Genomic DNA, 15308 nt, shown 5'->3' on the forward strand with positions numbered 1-15308 from the left:
TCTCAACTAAATATATAAATATATTACACTTAGATACGCAAGCTTACAAAAAAATAACTCTAATGGGGAGGTATGCATGAACAAAGCATTAGTAACAATTATTAATAGTAGGATTTACATAACATGAATGAAAAAAACACTGTGAATGAGGGGTGCGTGTGGCACTCACTTATGAGGGAACATACTTAATTAGGCGTAGAATTTATTTACAGGCCGAATTTAAATATTATAGATGGTAAAAGACACAAATAAAAAAGAAAAAATACATACATATAGGCTAAGATATACATGTAAATCTGAATTAGTTTATGTGAGGGGTACACAAAGAAATGTTAACGTGAAACTAGCTTCGGAAAAGAGTATGAACAATAAATAACTTTTTTTGTAACCCATTGACATCATTTTTGTTTAAGAAAAAGTCATTTTAGCAACTATCGTAAGGTAGAGAAGAGCCTGGAGGAATCGCAGGAAGGATAAATTTATATTTTAAGAAGCCCACAAGCCCACATCGAATACAAGAGGTTGAATTTCCTTTCTTCCCACTTCTATCGTCCTCCATCAGAAACAATCCTACTATTGCCGTCACGATCCGATGACAACCAGAACGTCTGTTATGACACACACAGTCGTCATGAGATATCGAATCAAATGCCACGTTCAAGCCAACGAACAGACCATTTGTCAGACTGTCCACCTTAAAGAAAGCATAATTTTGCAAACACTACATGGACCAGTACTTAATCGTTCATACAAGGTAAACTAATTATAACACACCCAGATTACCAGAAAACTATCAAAAGGAATAATCGACCCCACTCAGTGTGCAGCAGTGTTTCCTCAGGGCATGGCTATCGAAGGACAACGTTACCAGGCCGCCCTCGTTAAAACAGGGGCGTTGATACCGGAGAGAAGGCAAAATAATCTACAACAATCTGCTTGCTTAATTGAAAGAAACAAAGGGCGCTTGACATCACATGAGCTATTACTTACACAACGACATTGCGCAACAGTGCACGCGAGACAAAATTGCGTCCATGAAGACCACATACAGAGATTCTTCTGGCGCGAAAAATCGCATTGTCACACGAGCAGTGTCGAGACTCATCTTCGAAAACTCAGTCAGCCACGCGAATACCTTAGAAAGTACACTTTCTCTAGACATCATAGAGGAAAAATAGAAGCTTTGTTGTTGTAAGAAAAAAATAGCGAAAAAGCAGCGAACAAAATCAGCAAATGCGTCTACGGCGTCGAGAGTGGAAGTGTACAAAAAATACCCGTATAATCCCTTCCCTAAATCTGTCTGCATAAGGGAAGATAGAGAAGGAGTAGGACTAAACCTAGTATTGGAAAATGTAAGGATGAAAAATTCTAGAAAAATGTACGACACAGGTTAAAACCTTAATACGAAATTACTGCCATGAAATGATTTTTTTCAAGTCCATACCTCCAAGTTTGTCTTGGCCAAAAACACAAGCGAAATGTAAGGCAACCGTTCGTTAAATTATCTGACTTTATAGTGTTCTCGACTATGTTATATGACCCCGCAGGCAAGATGGGGTGCACTATATTATAACCGAATATTCACAAACTCAATAACTGACTCATATGCGCACGTAATGCCAATCATTCCAATTCAGATTTTTAATTTTTTAGTTGGACATGTGCAATTTTGTACCGCCAATAACATGGCGGAAAGGTGCGTAGTGAAAAACATCTAAGAGCTGAATCAGCTGTCCATAAGATACTGCTTCGTATGAGTTTTACTTAACGTAAAAATAAGAGTGTACAAAGCTTGTTTTGTTATAAAAATACTGTGTACTTGAACGGTAGTGTACGAATTATTTTAATGACTGTTGCACGTTTAAATGTAAATGCATTCTATATAAAATGCTTTACATTAGTTACAAAGGTACATAGTAACGTGACTATAAAGTTGTCAGATTTAATAACATACATATTTTTTTTTTTTGTATTGAAGTGTACTTACCGCAAGAGCATGTACACTATGTAACATATATATATATATATACATACATATATATATATTTAAACAGTTGCAAAATATAGTCATACTAAAGGTTTATCTCAGAGTTTATGTTAATAATTAGTAGTACTTGAATTTAAGGACTTTGGTTTAGTTATACTTTCGTATAAATACTAGTTTTTATGTTATGCATCATATTAAGAACTTCTATTAAAAAGTTTTATTTCCATCATAACGAATTTTTGCTTTGATATTTTTTCATTTAAAAGCCACTTTTTAACTGGTATTCAAAGCTTATTTTTTAATGCTAATAAAATACTTTAGTTGATATATTTAAATTTAATACGCTTTTTTCCTGCTGTGTTACTGATCTACTTTTACCTGACTTCTCTTATATTACATGTATCTCTCTCTCTCACACAGACACACAGCTAAAAAAAAGTTATTTGATCGTATTTTCTCTTTTCCGAGCTTTTTTTATGTACCAACAAAACTCTTCGTGGTAATAAGCCCTAATAGAAATGCTTTGGATCCCCACCAATCATGAGATTTGTCACTTCGTGTGAGAGTTGAATTTTTTTTTTTTACAACCTTTGTACTAAAAAATCCACTGCTGCTAACGTAAGTGAAAAATGCCCTATACAGGTCTCAATATCTCAATTATCTTACTCAAGACTGCAAGAGAGAAGGACTGACTGGCTATTTGTCCTCATATTCTCTTCCTTCCCTACCAAAAAATTCAATTTTGAAATCAGTCGTTAAGTACATTGTTGATTCTTCTTTGATCCCTTGTTGAATCGATGTTGATTCAGCGTTAAATCAGCGTTGATTTAAGTCGATGTTAGTCGTAGACTTCGAAATAATCCTTTTTTTATGTTAGCATGGTAGTTGCGGTTAAAACAAATTTTTTTAAAGCTTATAACTTTAATACTATTATGTTCATTTAATATTGATTCGACCCTAAATCAGCATGGATTCAACATAGAATCTACATAGGATCAACGATGCAATGGACGACGGATTGCAACATTTATTAATCATTGATTTTTTAATAGAGTTTGTAAGTATGCTTCAGTTCCAGGAGCCCTCTGCTTATAATAAGCAGTCTATCTTGTACATGTCTATGGACATGCCTAAAATAAGTTTATTAAGTGATCACGCCTCGTTTTCTCAATCGTGATTTTCGGCTTTTGATGCGTTAAAGTATGTTATATTACATTCACGTGACTGCAGCAAAAGTGAATGATGTACATCGGAATAAAATTCCATAAAGTACATTTATGTATGTGTCATTATTGATTTTTACACTGCATCCAACATCATTAGTGTTCAAGGATAATAATGTATTAGTGAGGTTTGAATCGTAGTCTGTATATTTTTTTATGTCTTTCTTGTAGTTCAAATTGAGTTATTACCATTTAATATGTTACCAGCAGTAAGTTTCTTAGCTAGAGGTGCTAATGTTGCCACTTACTAAGGCAGGGGTTATTTAACTCTATTTTTAATTGGTTGAATTTTCTAGCTGGAAAAAAGAAAATTACCTTATTTAGGACAGAGCTAGTTATCGCCTTAAAATCATATAACTATATAAAAAACCATACAATACAAAGCCAGACTATGCAAAATTAGATTATTTAGGGGGGTGCAGAAGGGAGTGGAAGCTTATCTACTCAATTTTCATTTAACTAAATTTTTAGGTTAAACGAAGGAAAATTACCTCATCTGGGGGTGGGGGTTCTGTTTGACGCTTCAAAACTATTGAACCGTACAATATAGAAAATATATATACATATACATATATTCCTGCAAATCGACCATGAGGCATTGTCAATTATTATCTATATTCATAAAGTTTACTAATGCATTATGCGCTTTGAATAAATGATGAACTATTCATTTATACTTCTGAGACAAGTAGGGCTTACCGCCATCTGTTAGACAGCCACTTTTGACGGTAATGTTAACGAAGTGCAATAAGGAGATTGTCTATCGTAAAAATATATTTTTAATCATTATAAATTTATACTTTCAGCTAGTTGTTGTGCAAAAAATAGAAATTAAGACTCATAAATTGACTGTAATGGCGTTTAGAGCTTGTTTTGTTGATTTAAGTTGACTGTTAGCAGCAGTAAAGTTTTGTGATTTTCAACAAGAGAGTTACTCGACGTAAAAAATATTTAACCTAAAGAATTGAAAATATGCCTATTAAGTTCAATCAATACTTAATAATAAATCGATTGATACACTAAGAACTAAAAGTAAGGGAGAGTAAGGCACAACCATTACCTTTACTTTCTTAGCATTTTGGGAGAAATCTCCGTGATAGTTACTACTAAAAAAATAGTTTTGAAAAAAAAAATACTTATAAGAACTAACATATAGATTTTTGATACGTTTTAAAAGCATACGTTATGTCTAAAAAAAGAACTTAAGTGACTGAATAACGAGTTGTACTCCATCCGTATACCTTAGTTTGGCAAGAGGTCAAATATGTTAAATGATCAATCGTAACTATTTAACTTTATCATTCAGTGAAAGCTGGATGTTTGTGGACTTAAGTCTCACGCTCCCTAACGGGCCGCGGAATCAGCAGTATGTCCAACTATTCGGTTGTTTACTTTCCTTAGTGTAACGTAATTTTTGATTTATTTATATACAAATGTGTGTATTAGAGTAATAAAAGATCGAATACCTAGTTTTATTATCCTTGGTTGTATTATATTTCGTTGCTGTCAATCCGTCGTCCGGTGGTTTTTTCTCTATTTATTTATAGCCACTTTAGGTAAATCAGTTTAATAATTTTAATCACTTTTACTTTATTTGATTTGTTATTAATTGATTTATTTCTATTTAATGCAGATACAAATTGATCATACAAAGTGATGAGAAAAAAAAATAGTCAGTCACTTTTTTACAAAAATATTTAGCAAACTACCTGTTGAATAAAGTACTGCACTGGATGAGCGGCAACAGGCTACTTACTAAAACACCGCTCAAATAAATGCACGTTGCACGAAGTTTTAGTTAAACTTCTTTGTCTTACTTGCTATGGGGTCGGTACTTGCTGACTTCATGTGTTTAGGCTTCGTGGCTCGCTTCGGTTATCACTTGACATTTCCGAGAGCCACGAAGTACACAGTCAGCTTTGTTAGGTGACGACTTTCGTTAAGTACGACTCTTTCAAGAGTCTCAAAATTTGATCATGGAGGGAATGAATATAATATAAAACGGAATAAAAATAGAAAATGTATTTATTTAAGCAAGTCATCACTTAACAAAATACATTTAGCACGAAGATGTGAAATAATAAATGTTCTTACAGACTATCTTTTATGAACATAATTATCAAAAATAGTTACTACAAAAATATTGAGGTATAAGTACGGAGAGCGTTGCATGAGAGAGGTTAGCAAATAACACCTTTTTTACTGCACGGTATAGTAAAAAGTTATGATAATGCATAACACTTGTATACATCAAGGTACTTTAAACTTTCATAGTTTTTTTTTAAATCAAGAACCTCATTTATAAATTACGTTAATATGTAATACAGTTATACATTATGGTTAACGTAACACTTTGTACTGGAACATCAGTATATAAGACAGGAGATATTAATTTAACTCCGAATGTTTTGTGAGAAATACAGTAACTTTAAAAATTTGACAGTTTTCGATTCAAAAATTATCCACGCTTGTTTCTCTCCACTAGAACTCTTTTATCGTCATTTTTTCATCCTTTTATCTTATTATTTCTAGTAAATTTTTGCTTTACTTTTTTTTTAGCTCTTTTTAGACTCTTTATTTTGTGAGCTGCTTACTCTTTTTAATTTTAATTTCACATAATAATAGCTGCTTTGCATCTTTTGTGACTATTTTTTAATTTGAATATTGTTACTACTTTTCTAACTTATCTTATAGCTAATTGCAACTGCCTTTCAGTCCTTAGTCATTCTTTTTTTTACAGTCATGTGCCATATTTTTATATTGAAAACAACAATCTTAAGAATAACCACTTGTCAGAGTGTGCTTGGGTACCTAAGCATAAAGTTGTATTTCTATGGCAAAAAATATATGAATGGAATTATACCTTTTTTGACACGATATTTTAAACAACTCTCGCACTGTATCAAAGGTGATGTAATTGTCGTTTAAATGAAGATATTCGGTAATTAGGCGTAGGTTCAACAAGTAGTGTTATATTTAATAAATAAACAACTATAACCAACATATTACGTCGATGAGAAAAGTTTAAAGTAAAGCCATGGCGCGTACAGTTAGGCTGGCCAGTATAAGTCTGTGCACTTTCATCAAATGTTCTTATTATTTCAAAACAACTTTCTACTGTCCACGCTAATTAAATCTCTAACGTCACTCTCGTATCTATCACACACGCTCACACACTCATTCTTAGTCGCGTTTATAATACCTACAATCAACATTTAAAAGTCTAAGAAACTACATCCTTTAGCACTGTTTTATTTTGAATAGGGTAGTATTGCATGTCAACGAACAGTTATCATTAACAGTTATATATTTGCAAATTGAAATTAAATGAACATTTATTAGTGTTGAAATAGCTGCTACTAAAGAAAAGCTTGTAAAGTTAAAAAAAAATAAATAAATTAAAGAAATACTTTATTAATTAATATGATGTATTATTGAACTAAATTCATTAATAAACAATAAATAAATATTTAAATTTAAAATACGTTACAACTCACACTATAAGCAAAAATAATCAGTTTCCTTATTTTGGGACCACTCTTGGCAGAGTAGATAAGATACTCGGCTAGTGTGCAGGAAGTCGCCGAGCTGCTTTGATTCCCGTAGAAAGTTTTTTTTTTTTTTTTTTTTTTTTTTCAGGAAAATTAGTTGAAGAACGAGAAATGGAATTTCAAATTAACTCTCTTCAAATGTGTGTTTAAGTGTCAGAGTGAGGTACAGCATTGAGGCGCTCGTTGGGATGAGGGGAGTAGTAAAATAAAAATTCACTCCTGTCATATGTTTTCCGAAAGTCAGAAATGTAAAATCGTTGATTTACTCTATCGGAAAATAATACGCTCGAGATATCCACATTAGGGATGTTCGCAGGGGTCAACCCAACCGTAGTGTAATGGGAGGGCCTCACCCTGGAAGGTTCGCCTTCTTGATAACGGAACCTTCTGTGCCAGATAAGTATACAGGTAACGTACAGAAGTATAGCTTGAAAAAAAACTTAACCAACGTGAGTCGGCTAATAAGTCTCGGCCTGATACAGAAATAGTGACATTAGGCCTATCACATGCTAGCGTATGGTTTTACTACAAGCAACCTTGTATCTATTCGCTCCAGTAATATATATATATATATATATATATATATATATATATATATATATACACATATATATCTGGAGGAGATAGAATGATATGCACCAGCGCTTATGGTGTCAGTTGAGTGAAACACAGAGAGCCAGGGCATCAAATGAACGTAGTTTATAGATATCTTTAAATATCTAAAAAAGTAAGCATTTAATGGTAATACATACGTGTAAAACATGTAGTGAATTAAATTATTAGTAACTGCCTTTTCATCCAATGTCAATCAGTGCTGGCACTCTGTCATTACAACCGTTTAAAGTTTGATAAACTAAGGCAAGAACTGTGCGTTGCGTCTGCTTAACCATATACATACCAACACTGAGCGCAAAACACCGAGCAGACGCACCGTTTGGATAGAATATATACGATATATACATCATACCCTCGCAGGCTCTTCATACTTCCAACAACTGTAATACGAAAATGTCTACTTTGATTTATATGGAATGAAAAGGTACTTACTTATAATTGAATTTCCTATAACTGTTACGCTTCATAACTTACCATAAAATTCTTAACTTTTGAGACATTTAAAGATATCCATGAACTACGTGGATTTTATGCCACTTGCATCCCCCCGTGGTACAAGTACTGGCCACGAGCTGAAGGCACCACTTGCTTCTCTCACAGCGAATAGTTACAGGTCAGAAGTTCAGTAAGTTTTTGAACAGCAGCATATTTAACAAGACAACTTGAAAGTTTTCACAAAAATCGAGAGTTTAAAAAAACGAGCAGTGATCAAATACTTGAAAAATTCTGAACGCCTAAAAAAATTGAGAAAAAACGAACAGAAGACTTTACCGCTTTATATTCAATGATTTAAAGGTAGGTTGCAGAGTTTAAAATGGAACGTTCTAGCACGAGTGATAATGAAGCTGTAAACACATCAAAATAACGTGCATATAATATTTTAGGGTTACACAAGGTCTGTGCAAGGTGGGTGCTGCGTTTTTTGACACCTTGTCATAAGAATAAAATAATATTACCCTTTACAAAGCAATTTGTCAGCCATTTCATAACGATTTTTGTTGTATTTTGTATTAGGATGACACTTACGACGTAAGTGTCAAACGCAAAAACGACTATTTTAACAATATGTGTAAGTTTTATATCATTTGGTCAGAAAATGAGACGTAAAAAAGTTATATGCTATAAAACTATTTTTTTGGGATTTTAAAACAGTTTCTTTGTTTAAAGTGTTAAGACTACTATATTAAAAAAATAATGAGTACAATAGCAGTATATTTTTAAATGATCTATAACTTTTGTACTCTGAATTTTATCTACAAATGTAATGTAAAAAAGTTAGATGCTGTAAAATTCATTTTAAGCCGTTTTTTAAAACGATTTTTATCTTTCATAGCACTAAGATGACATTATACAGAAAAATTTACCACCCAGTAAGTAATAGTTTATTTTCATGAGTCCTAAAACTTTTTTAGTTAATACTTTGTTGTAGGATTTGAGTTTCTTCTAATCGTATGCATAAAAACAATTTTGTGTTCTTTATACATCTAATCTGTATTAAGGAGCATCTGCATTGCAAGACAAAGATAATATACGATACAAGAAAGTTGTAATTTGTAGTAATCTACAACTTTGTCATTAAACACATACGTGTAAAATACATATGTTAAAGCTTAGAGACTAAAAACCTGTTTTTAATTCTTTAAACGCTACTAAACATACTGACAATAATTTTATTTTTGATTAAAACTGTCCGAATGCAATAAATAAGCTTAGGTATTGAATTTGATGTTACCCACAAAGTTTAAGCCCATTTGGATAATAGTTTTTTGAGTTTGTCGGAAAACTTAATAATGTATATAATATACATACACTATATATATAAAAAAATTGATTTATAAGTTTTTACATTTTTTGCTCTGACAAAAGTACAAACCACTCCAATACATTGGTTTAGCCTTAAAAGGCAACAACCAAGAAGGTTGTGGCGGGTTTTAACTGGGATGCACAGGGAATTATTTTGATTGACTACTTGGAAAAAGGTGTGTATCATTGGCGACTACTATCTACTATGCAAGCTGACCGCAACATTCAAGGTGAACGAAAGGTTGTGGTCGTATTTCTTAATATAATGATTGATTTTTCAAGCCCATGTTACCAAGTAACTTAACAGACACGAGCGATTGTCTCTTTTTAACTCACTTGACAATTTTTATTAAAAGCACATATCATGAATTATTATATCTTATACAAGTGCCTGTCATTTTATTCATAAGTATAGTTATCATTGACTCATACCTACCTATGTCCTGACGAAAAGATATCAATGTATTTTTTAATACAACTGTATTTGTTTACCTCACAGTGTTTCTATTACGACTGCAAAAGCTATGGTGTGATCGAACAAAAGTCTGTCTAACCAAATTAAGTACAATATTTTTTTAAAGACAAATTGTAAGCCAATTTATTTATGTAAAGGGTGAAACACCCGTATGGTATGGCAACACACTAAATTATACATGATTGAAGGATACAATAAACGAAAGTATTATACAAAAATCATACACCATGAAAGCGCACATGCACAAAAATCAGTGACATAAAAATAGTACCTAAGTGCAATAGAATACTAACAATAAAGTGGTGCATATTTACAATAGTTTTAGCCAAAGGAATACGCTCCGGAATAATGTCTGTTTCGGATCAATCAAATTATCACATCTTATTTGTAAATAATAATTTTTTCTTTATTCGATAATTTTCTTAACATGTTTCTTTCTTTACTTCAAGCTGTTTTGTCAGCTACATTTTGGTGCCGAAATCTGAGAATTATTATTACGTCGCGAATTTGTGCCAAAGGAATCATAAAAAGAAAAGTAAACAACTCTACAGAATGCTCCAACGGAACGAGAGCAAGAAGCCCAGCCATAGCGACTTCAACGGCAGCAGCACTGGTGGCATCTGCATTGAGACGAGCTCATGTGCCGTGGTCAGCACAAATGATTAAGCCATCGCCGACGATCCTAATCTCATGGACAGCTGTGACGATGATGGTCCGTAGTTGACGATACCGATAAAATTCCACAACCGCCACCTCCAGCCCTAGCTCCAATACGACCTCGTATGCCAAGCCAAATGGCTGTTTGCTTGACTTCCTGATCCTGCTAAGCGTCACTGCGTTCGGTCATGCCGTTTCCTCGACTTCCTGACCCTGAGAAACAGCAGTACGTACGCGTATGCTGTATCATCGTCTTTCTGGTCCTTTTAAGTGGCAGCACGTTCGCAAACGTCGTATCCCTGACTTCCTGATACTGCCAAGTGACAGTGCGCACTTGCACACCGTATTATCGTCGTCCATATCATTTTCCAGTTTTTATGAGCGATTGTGCATTTGTGCATGCTGCGTTCTCCTCTTTTCGCAAATTATATACCTTCGGATGTATTCAGTCGTGCAACGATGTCTCGATCCTGAGCCTCTTGATGGCACCAACATCGAACTATTATCTTCAGCAGTACTGATATTCGACAGCTCAATTTTGTGCCCCACAATGCCGTCCCGATCCCAAACCTTACTTTTATCTGTCAAGCAACTATCCCGAGCAACTGCGTCCCGAACCGAGCACATTGCAGTGCCATCCCCAATGATCCAGAATCCGAGCTTACTTAACAAAAGAATGAATTCGAAGAACTTGCATGCCTCAGCAATGTCTCAGTTCGAGATTGTGGCCTAGTCCAACGTCGAACCGACACCTCGACTATTTCCAGCACGGTCCTGTATGCCAAGCACTTGCACCTCCATGCTGTGCATCGGAGCGTCTGCGCCATTTGTGCCATTTGGCCATTCTGCGCTTTTTTTTGTGTTGCGCTGTCCCTCTTCTGACCATGATCTCAACGAGCCACTAATTCCTGAACCAGCATAGTTGGTTAATATACGCTCTCGTGCGTCATACCGATTTGTAGACAATTTGATAGATCATTCAACACCCCAAGCATTTACCATTAGTATGGCCCTGCGCTCAATATTATATTTTTTATCCCAAGCTTGCGGTTGTCTACGATGTTAAGCCACACTGCATCAATGCAACTCAGTTAGCCACATCACTGTCCTGGGCCTAAGCTTACGACGTTGTTAAAATCACACTGTCATTGTTAAAGCGTTCGCTCTGTGCTGCCGCTACAAGCACCTGTGCCAGTGAGATTCCCACCTCCCATCAGCGTAATTTCGTGCTCTGAAGTGCTGAATACCATCAACGCTATCCCACACCTCATAACGCCCTCTCGATCCTGAGCCTGTGACTGATGATGGCGTCGAGACACCTCTTTGAGCACTTTTAGCGTGGTCCCATACGCTGAATGGATTCTGATGATGATTTTTCATTGCTTTTGCTGCGAAAGAATTGGTGAGGAGAAGGAGGGTGATATGGGTGGTTTTTCTTTTCTCTTATTGGCAGTATTTGAGGAGCAGATGTATTAGCAAGAAGAAGGGTGAGCAAACGGTTTTTGTTTTTTATTACGGGTGGTGTTTCACGAAGACCAGGAAGGTGAGCAGAAGATTTCCCTTCTCTGTTGCGAGAAGTTTTCCAAAAGCATAAACATGTGCAAAGAAAAGGAAGGTGAGTTGGCGGTATCCCTTCACGTTGTAGACATGTCACTGTAGCAATAAATTGAAGATTCAAGTCGTTGGTCCACATCAATTGGGCATAAGTTCAATTGCGTCGAATTTTTAAATAGGATTTGTTTAATTTTGTAAAGTTTTGTAATGCATTAAAAAATATAAATCATTAAATCCTATTCTATACTTAAAATTCGTATGGTACAAACCTAAAAGGTAATATTAAAACACGCATATAATAGAAGAATCTTGAATAATTCTATCATTCGAATATACACACATTGTGTACGTAACATTCATGTGGACGGTCAGTTGTAAAGCGATTGTCTTAGCGTATTTTAAATTGTCGAATAAAAGTTTTTTATTTCTTAAAGTCAATTTGTTTTCTACGTATTAAATGATCCTACTCATCAAATGTAGACTACTTAATTTGTCACGATTATAAGTTTGAATTCTTTGACTCCATGGTGCTACTCATACACCTGCCGTATCATTTATTTGTATTGTATGGTATAAACCTAAAGTTTGTACGGAGGGAGGATGTTTCGGATCATTTAGGCATGTATTTCAAAGCGTAATTTACTAAATTTTTCTGCCTTGTATGTGTAGTAAAGTAAGAAAAATGTGTTCGAATGTAAATTACGAGCGTTGTCATGTTGAAAAGATTTTATTGACTTGTTTTTCAAGAAAACGTTCAGTTTGTGACGAACTACGATGACTCAGTCAAATTTTGTTTGTTAATACACTTTTGCTTTATTCGATGATTTTCTTAAGATTTTTTTTGCTCGAAGCTAATTTACCGGAGGGAAAAGATGATACAAATAACTCGGTCTTTTAGTAGTAAGAATCTTATAAGTACTAACACCCAGAAAATAATTTCGCCTAACACTAGAGCGTAGCCACTTGAGCTTCGCGTAGAACGATCTCAGGGCAGCATCACGTCTGAGATTAAATACGAATCGAACAACGGTGTTGCACAAGTAGTCTAGTTTTGTGGCCAAATAATCTGAAAGTCCCGTGAAAACAAAACATAAACAATTGAAATGTGGCTAAATGAGTGCCGTTACCAACCTTGCTTTAAACTCGCTAGATAGCGATCCTTTCTTATATTGCAAACAATAAAAGACACCATGTACCCGCAAAAAAATTGAAGCCAGATGCCTGTTCCATGTAAGATCGTCGGTGAGATCATCGCCCTAGTTCTTCACACAGTCACGCAAGGGAACAATGTGCGCGTCAGCCATGATACGCGGTAATGCCGCGTTATCTACACGTGTTAACTGCTACTGAGTACAAAATAATTTAGCCTGGAGCTTGCTTCAACTAAAACCCAAGCTATATAAATCTGCCTAAGCCAACACGTTACCGTAGTCCTGGTTCAACAAGTGAATCACGCGATGTGCGTCAGCCAGAATGCACTAAATATAGCACTGCAGGTCATCCGCGAAGAGCACACCCACACTGTGGCACAGCACCGACAACACAGAATTAATAAAAATCAGGAAAACAATAGGTCCCGTGGAAGATCCTTGTGGTACTCCCGAATAGTTGAGAAAAAAGTCCGTAGAATCTCCTTTTAAACCCAGTACCGCTTGAGACTGACCCGACAAGTATGAATGGAACCTCCTAATAGCATCAGCAGAAAAACCGATACCGAACATGGTACGGAAGAGTAAGGCATGATCAATCGAATCAAATGTCCTTCAAAAGTCAAATAAAATAAGGATAGTAATCATACCACGCTCCATACCCAGATGGACGTCCTTGGTAATCTTTAGAAGCACCAACTGCGTACTGTAATGGCGTCTAAAGATATACTGCATCGGTGACAGCAAATTTTGACTCTCTAAGTATGAGGAAACTCTCTGCGCAACTATTACATCAAATACCTTTTCAAAGATGCCCAGGCTCTTGACGGGGCTCATGTTGTCAGGGCCAGCTGGCCAGAAAATATTTGCTAAAGTGACACTAACCGACTTCTTCCATTCAGTTGGGTAATTACATGTAGCGAAAGATTGTTTAAAACCAAACTTTAACAAGGGACCCACAATAGACAAGTAATCACGAAAGTAAAATAATGATAAACCATCAAAACTACAGCCTTTAGTTCTCATTGTAAAATTAGTTATGGCCTAATGAACCTCCAAGAAGGATACGGATTGAAAAAAAACTCGTCCCATCGACCAGAATTGCAGCCAAAATATCCCAGAACTCGTTGACACTGTACTGCGGTCGCATACAGGTGACATCACAGAAATTATGTAACAGTACCTGAGGTGTAATATTAGTTAGTGGTGAATTATAGGTGCCACCCAGCAAACTGAATCGGTGCAAAAGCCTCCAACAAGCCGCCGAGTCACGCGAACTCTCAAGTGAACGCTACAGATAGTCATCTCGTACTGCTGCTGTATCTTTCTTTAATTTAGCTCTCGTGTGACGATAATCTGCAAGTTTCTTAGCACTCCGCATTCTCCTTTCCTCCTTTTAAGAGGATCAAGAGAGAAATTGATTAATATTCGTTTATTTCACACCAAGGACCAAGAGCTCAAATGGTGAAGAGAGAGAGAGAGAGAGAGGGAGAGATAGAGCTATTAGATAAAAATTTTAAGTACGAGAGTAGATATTTTCTTTATAATCCACTGTCGAAGATCAGTTTACATGGTTTGTTAATTAATAGTGATGTTACGTCAAGAGACATTATAACAAAATTTGATATCATTACTTTTTTTTATTTTATTTGTTAATTGGAAACTACTGTTAGTATGTGAATCTAATGAGAAAAACAGCCTATGCTACTGTAGATAATTTTTATAAGAACAACCTTTATAAAAATAACTCTTCTCTTAGACCTAATATTTCTTCAGTCAATAGTCCTACACATTTGTTGGCTCGTGTGAAAAAAAATATCAGAATAATTTTTAAAAGTTTATGAAGTTTTTATTGGTTTCTTTGAGTTTACGTTGAAATAGCAAGATACATGTCGTTTTGTTTTATAAAGTGAAAAATATTACTTATAGCTTGACTGAAATAATCCTTCAGTTCCTTACTTGATTCAACTTTATCTATATTCCATTTGACATTTTCAACAATAGTTACTGTTAAAAAACTTAATCGTTATTATTTAACATTATCATCTGGTAATAACTGGATGTTTGTGAACTTTAGTCTTACGCTCCCTGATGGGCCGCGGGACCATCAGTATGTCCAACTATTCGGTTGTTTACTTTTCTTAGTAAAATGGGATTATATATGTGTGTGTCTGTGTGTGTGTGTGTGTTGAAATGATAAAAGATCAAATGCCTAGTTTTATTCTACTTGATTGTAAAATGTAAGTTGAGATATTGCTTTTTTTCTGTATTATACTCCGTTGGTATTAATCCAAC

General features: G+C 34.9%; 1 protein-coding gene and 1 non-coding gene across 5 annotated transcripts in view; one reads left to right on the forward strand and one right to left on the reverse strand.

Annotated features, from left to right (window-relative positions):
* Positions 1–15308, forward strand: part of mRpL45 (mitochondrial ribosomal protein L45) — a 243815-nt gene that overhangs the window by 126803 nt on the left and 101704 nt on the right. The gene's annotated exons all lie outside the window — the stretch shown is intronic.
* Positions 7009–7165, reverse strand: LOC111643584 (U1 spliceosomal RNA). Its single transcript, XR_002759721.2, has one exon. It is a non-coding gene; the product is annotated as a U1 spliceosomal RNA (small nuclear RNA).

This window comes from Copidosoma floridanum, unplaced genomic scaffold (genome assembly GCF_036245765.1).
Source record: "Copidosoma floridanum isolate Cflo_tuat_1 unplaced genomic scaffold, Cflo_Japanese_pri ptg000011l, whole genome shotgun sequence".
Taxonomy (NCBI): domain Eukaryota; kingdom Metazoa; phylum Arthropoda; class Insecta; order Hymenoptera; family Encyrtidae; genus Copidosoma; species Copidosoma floridanum.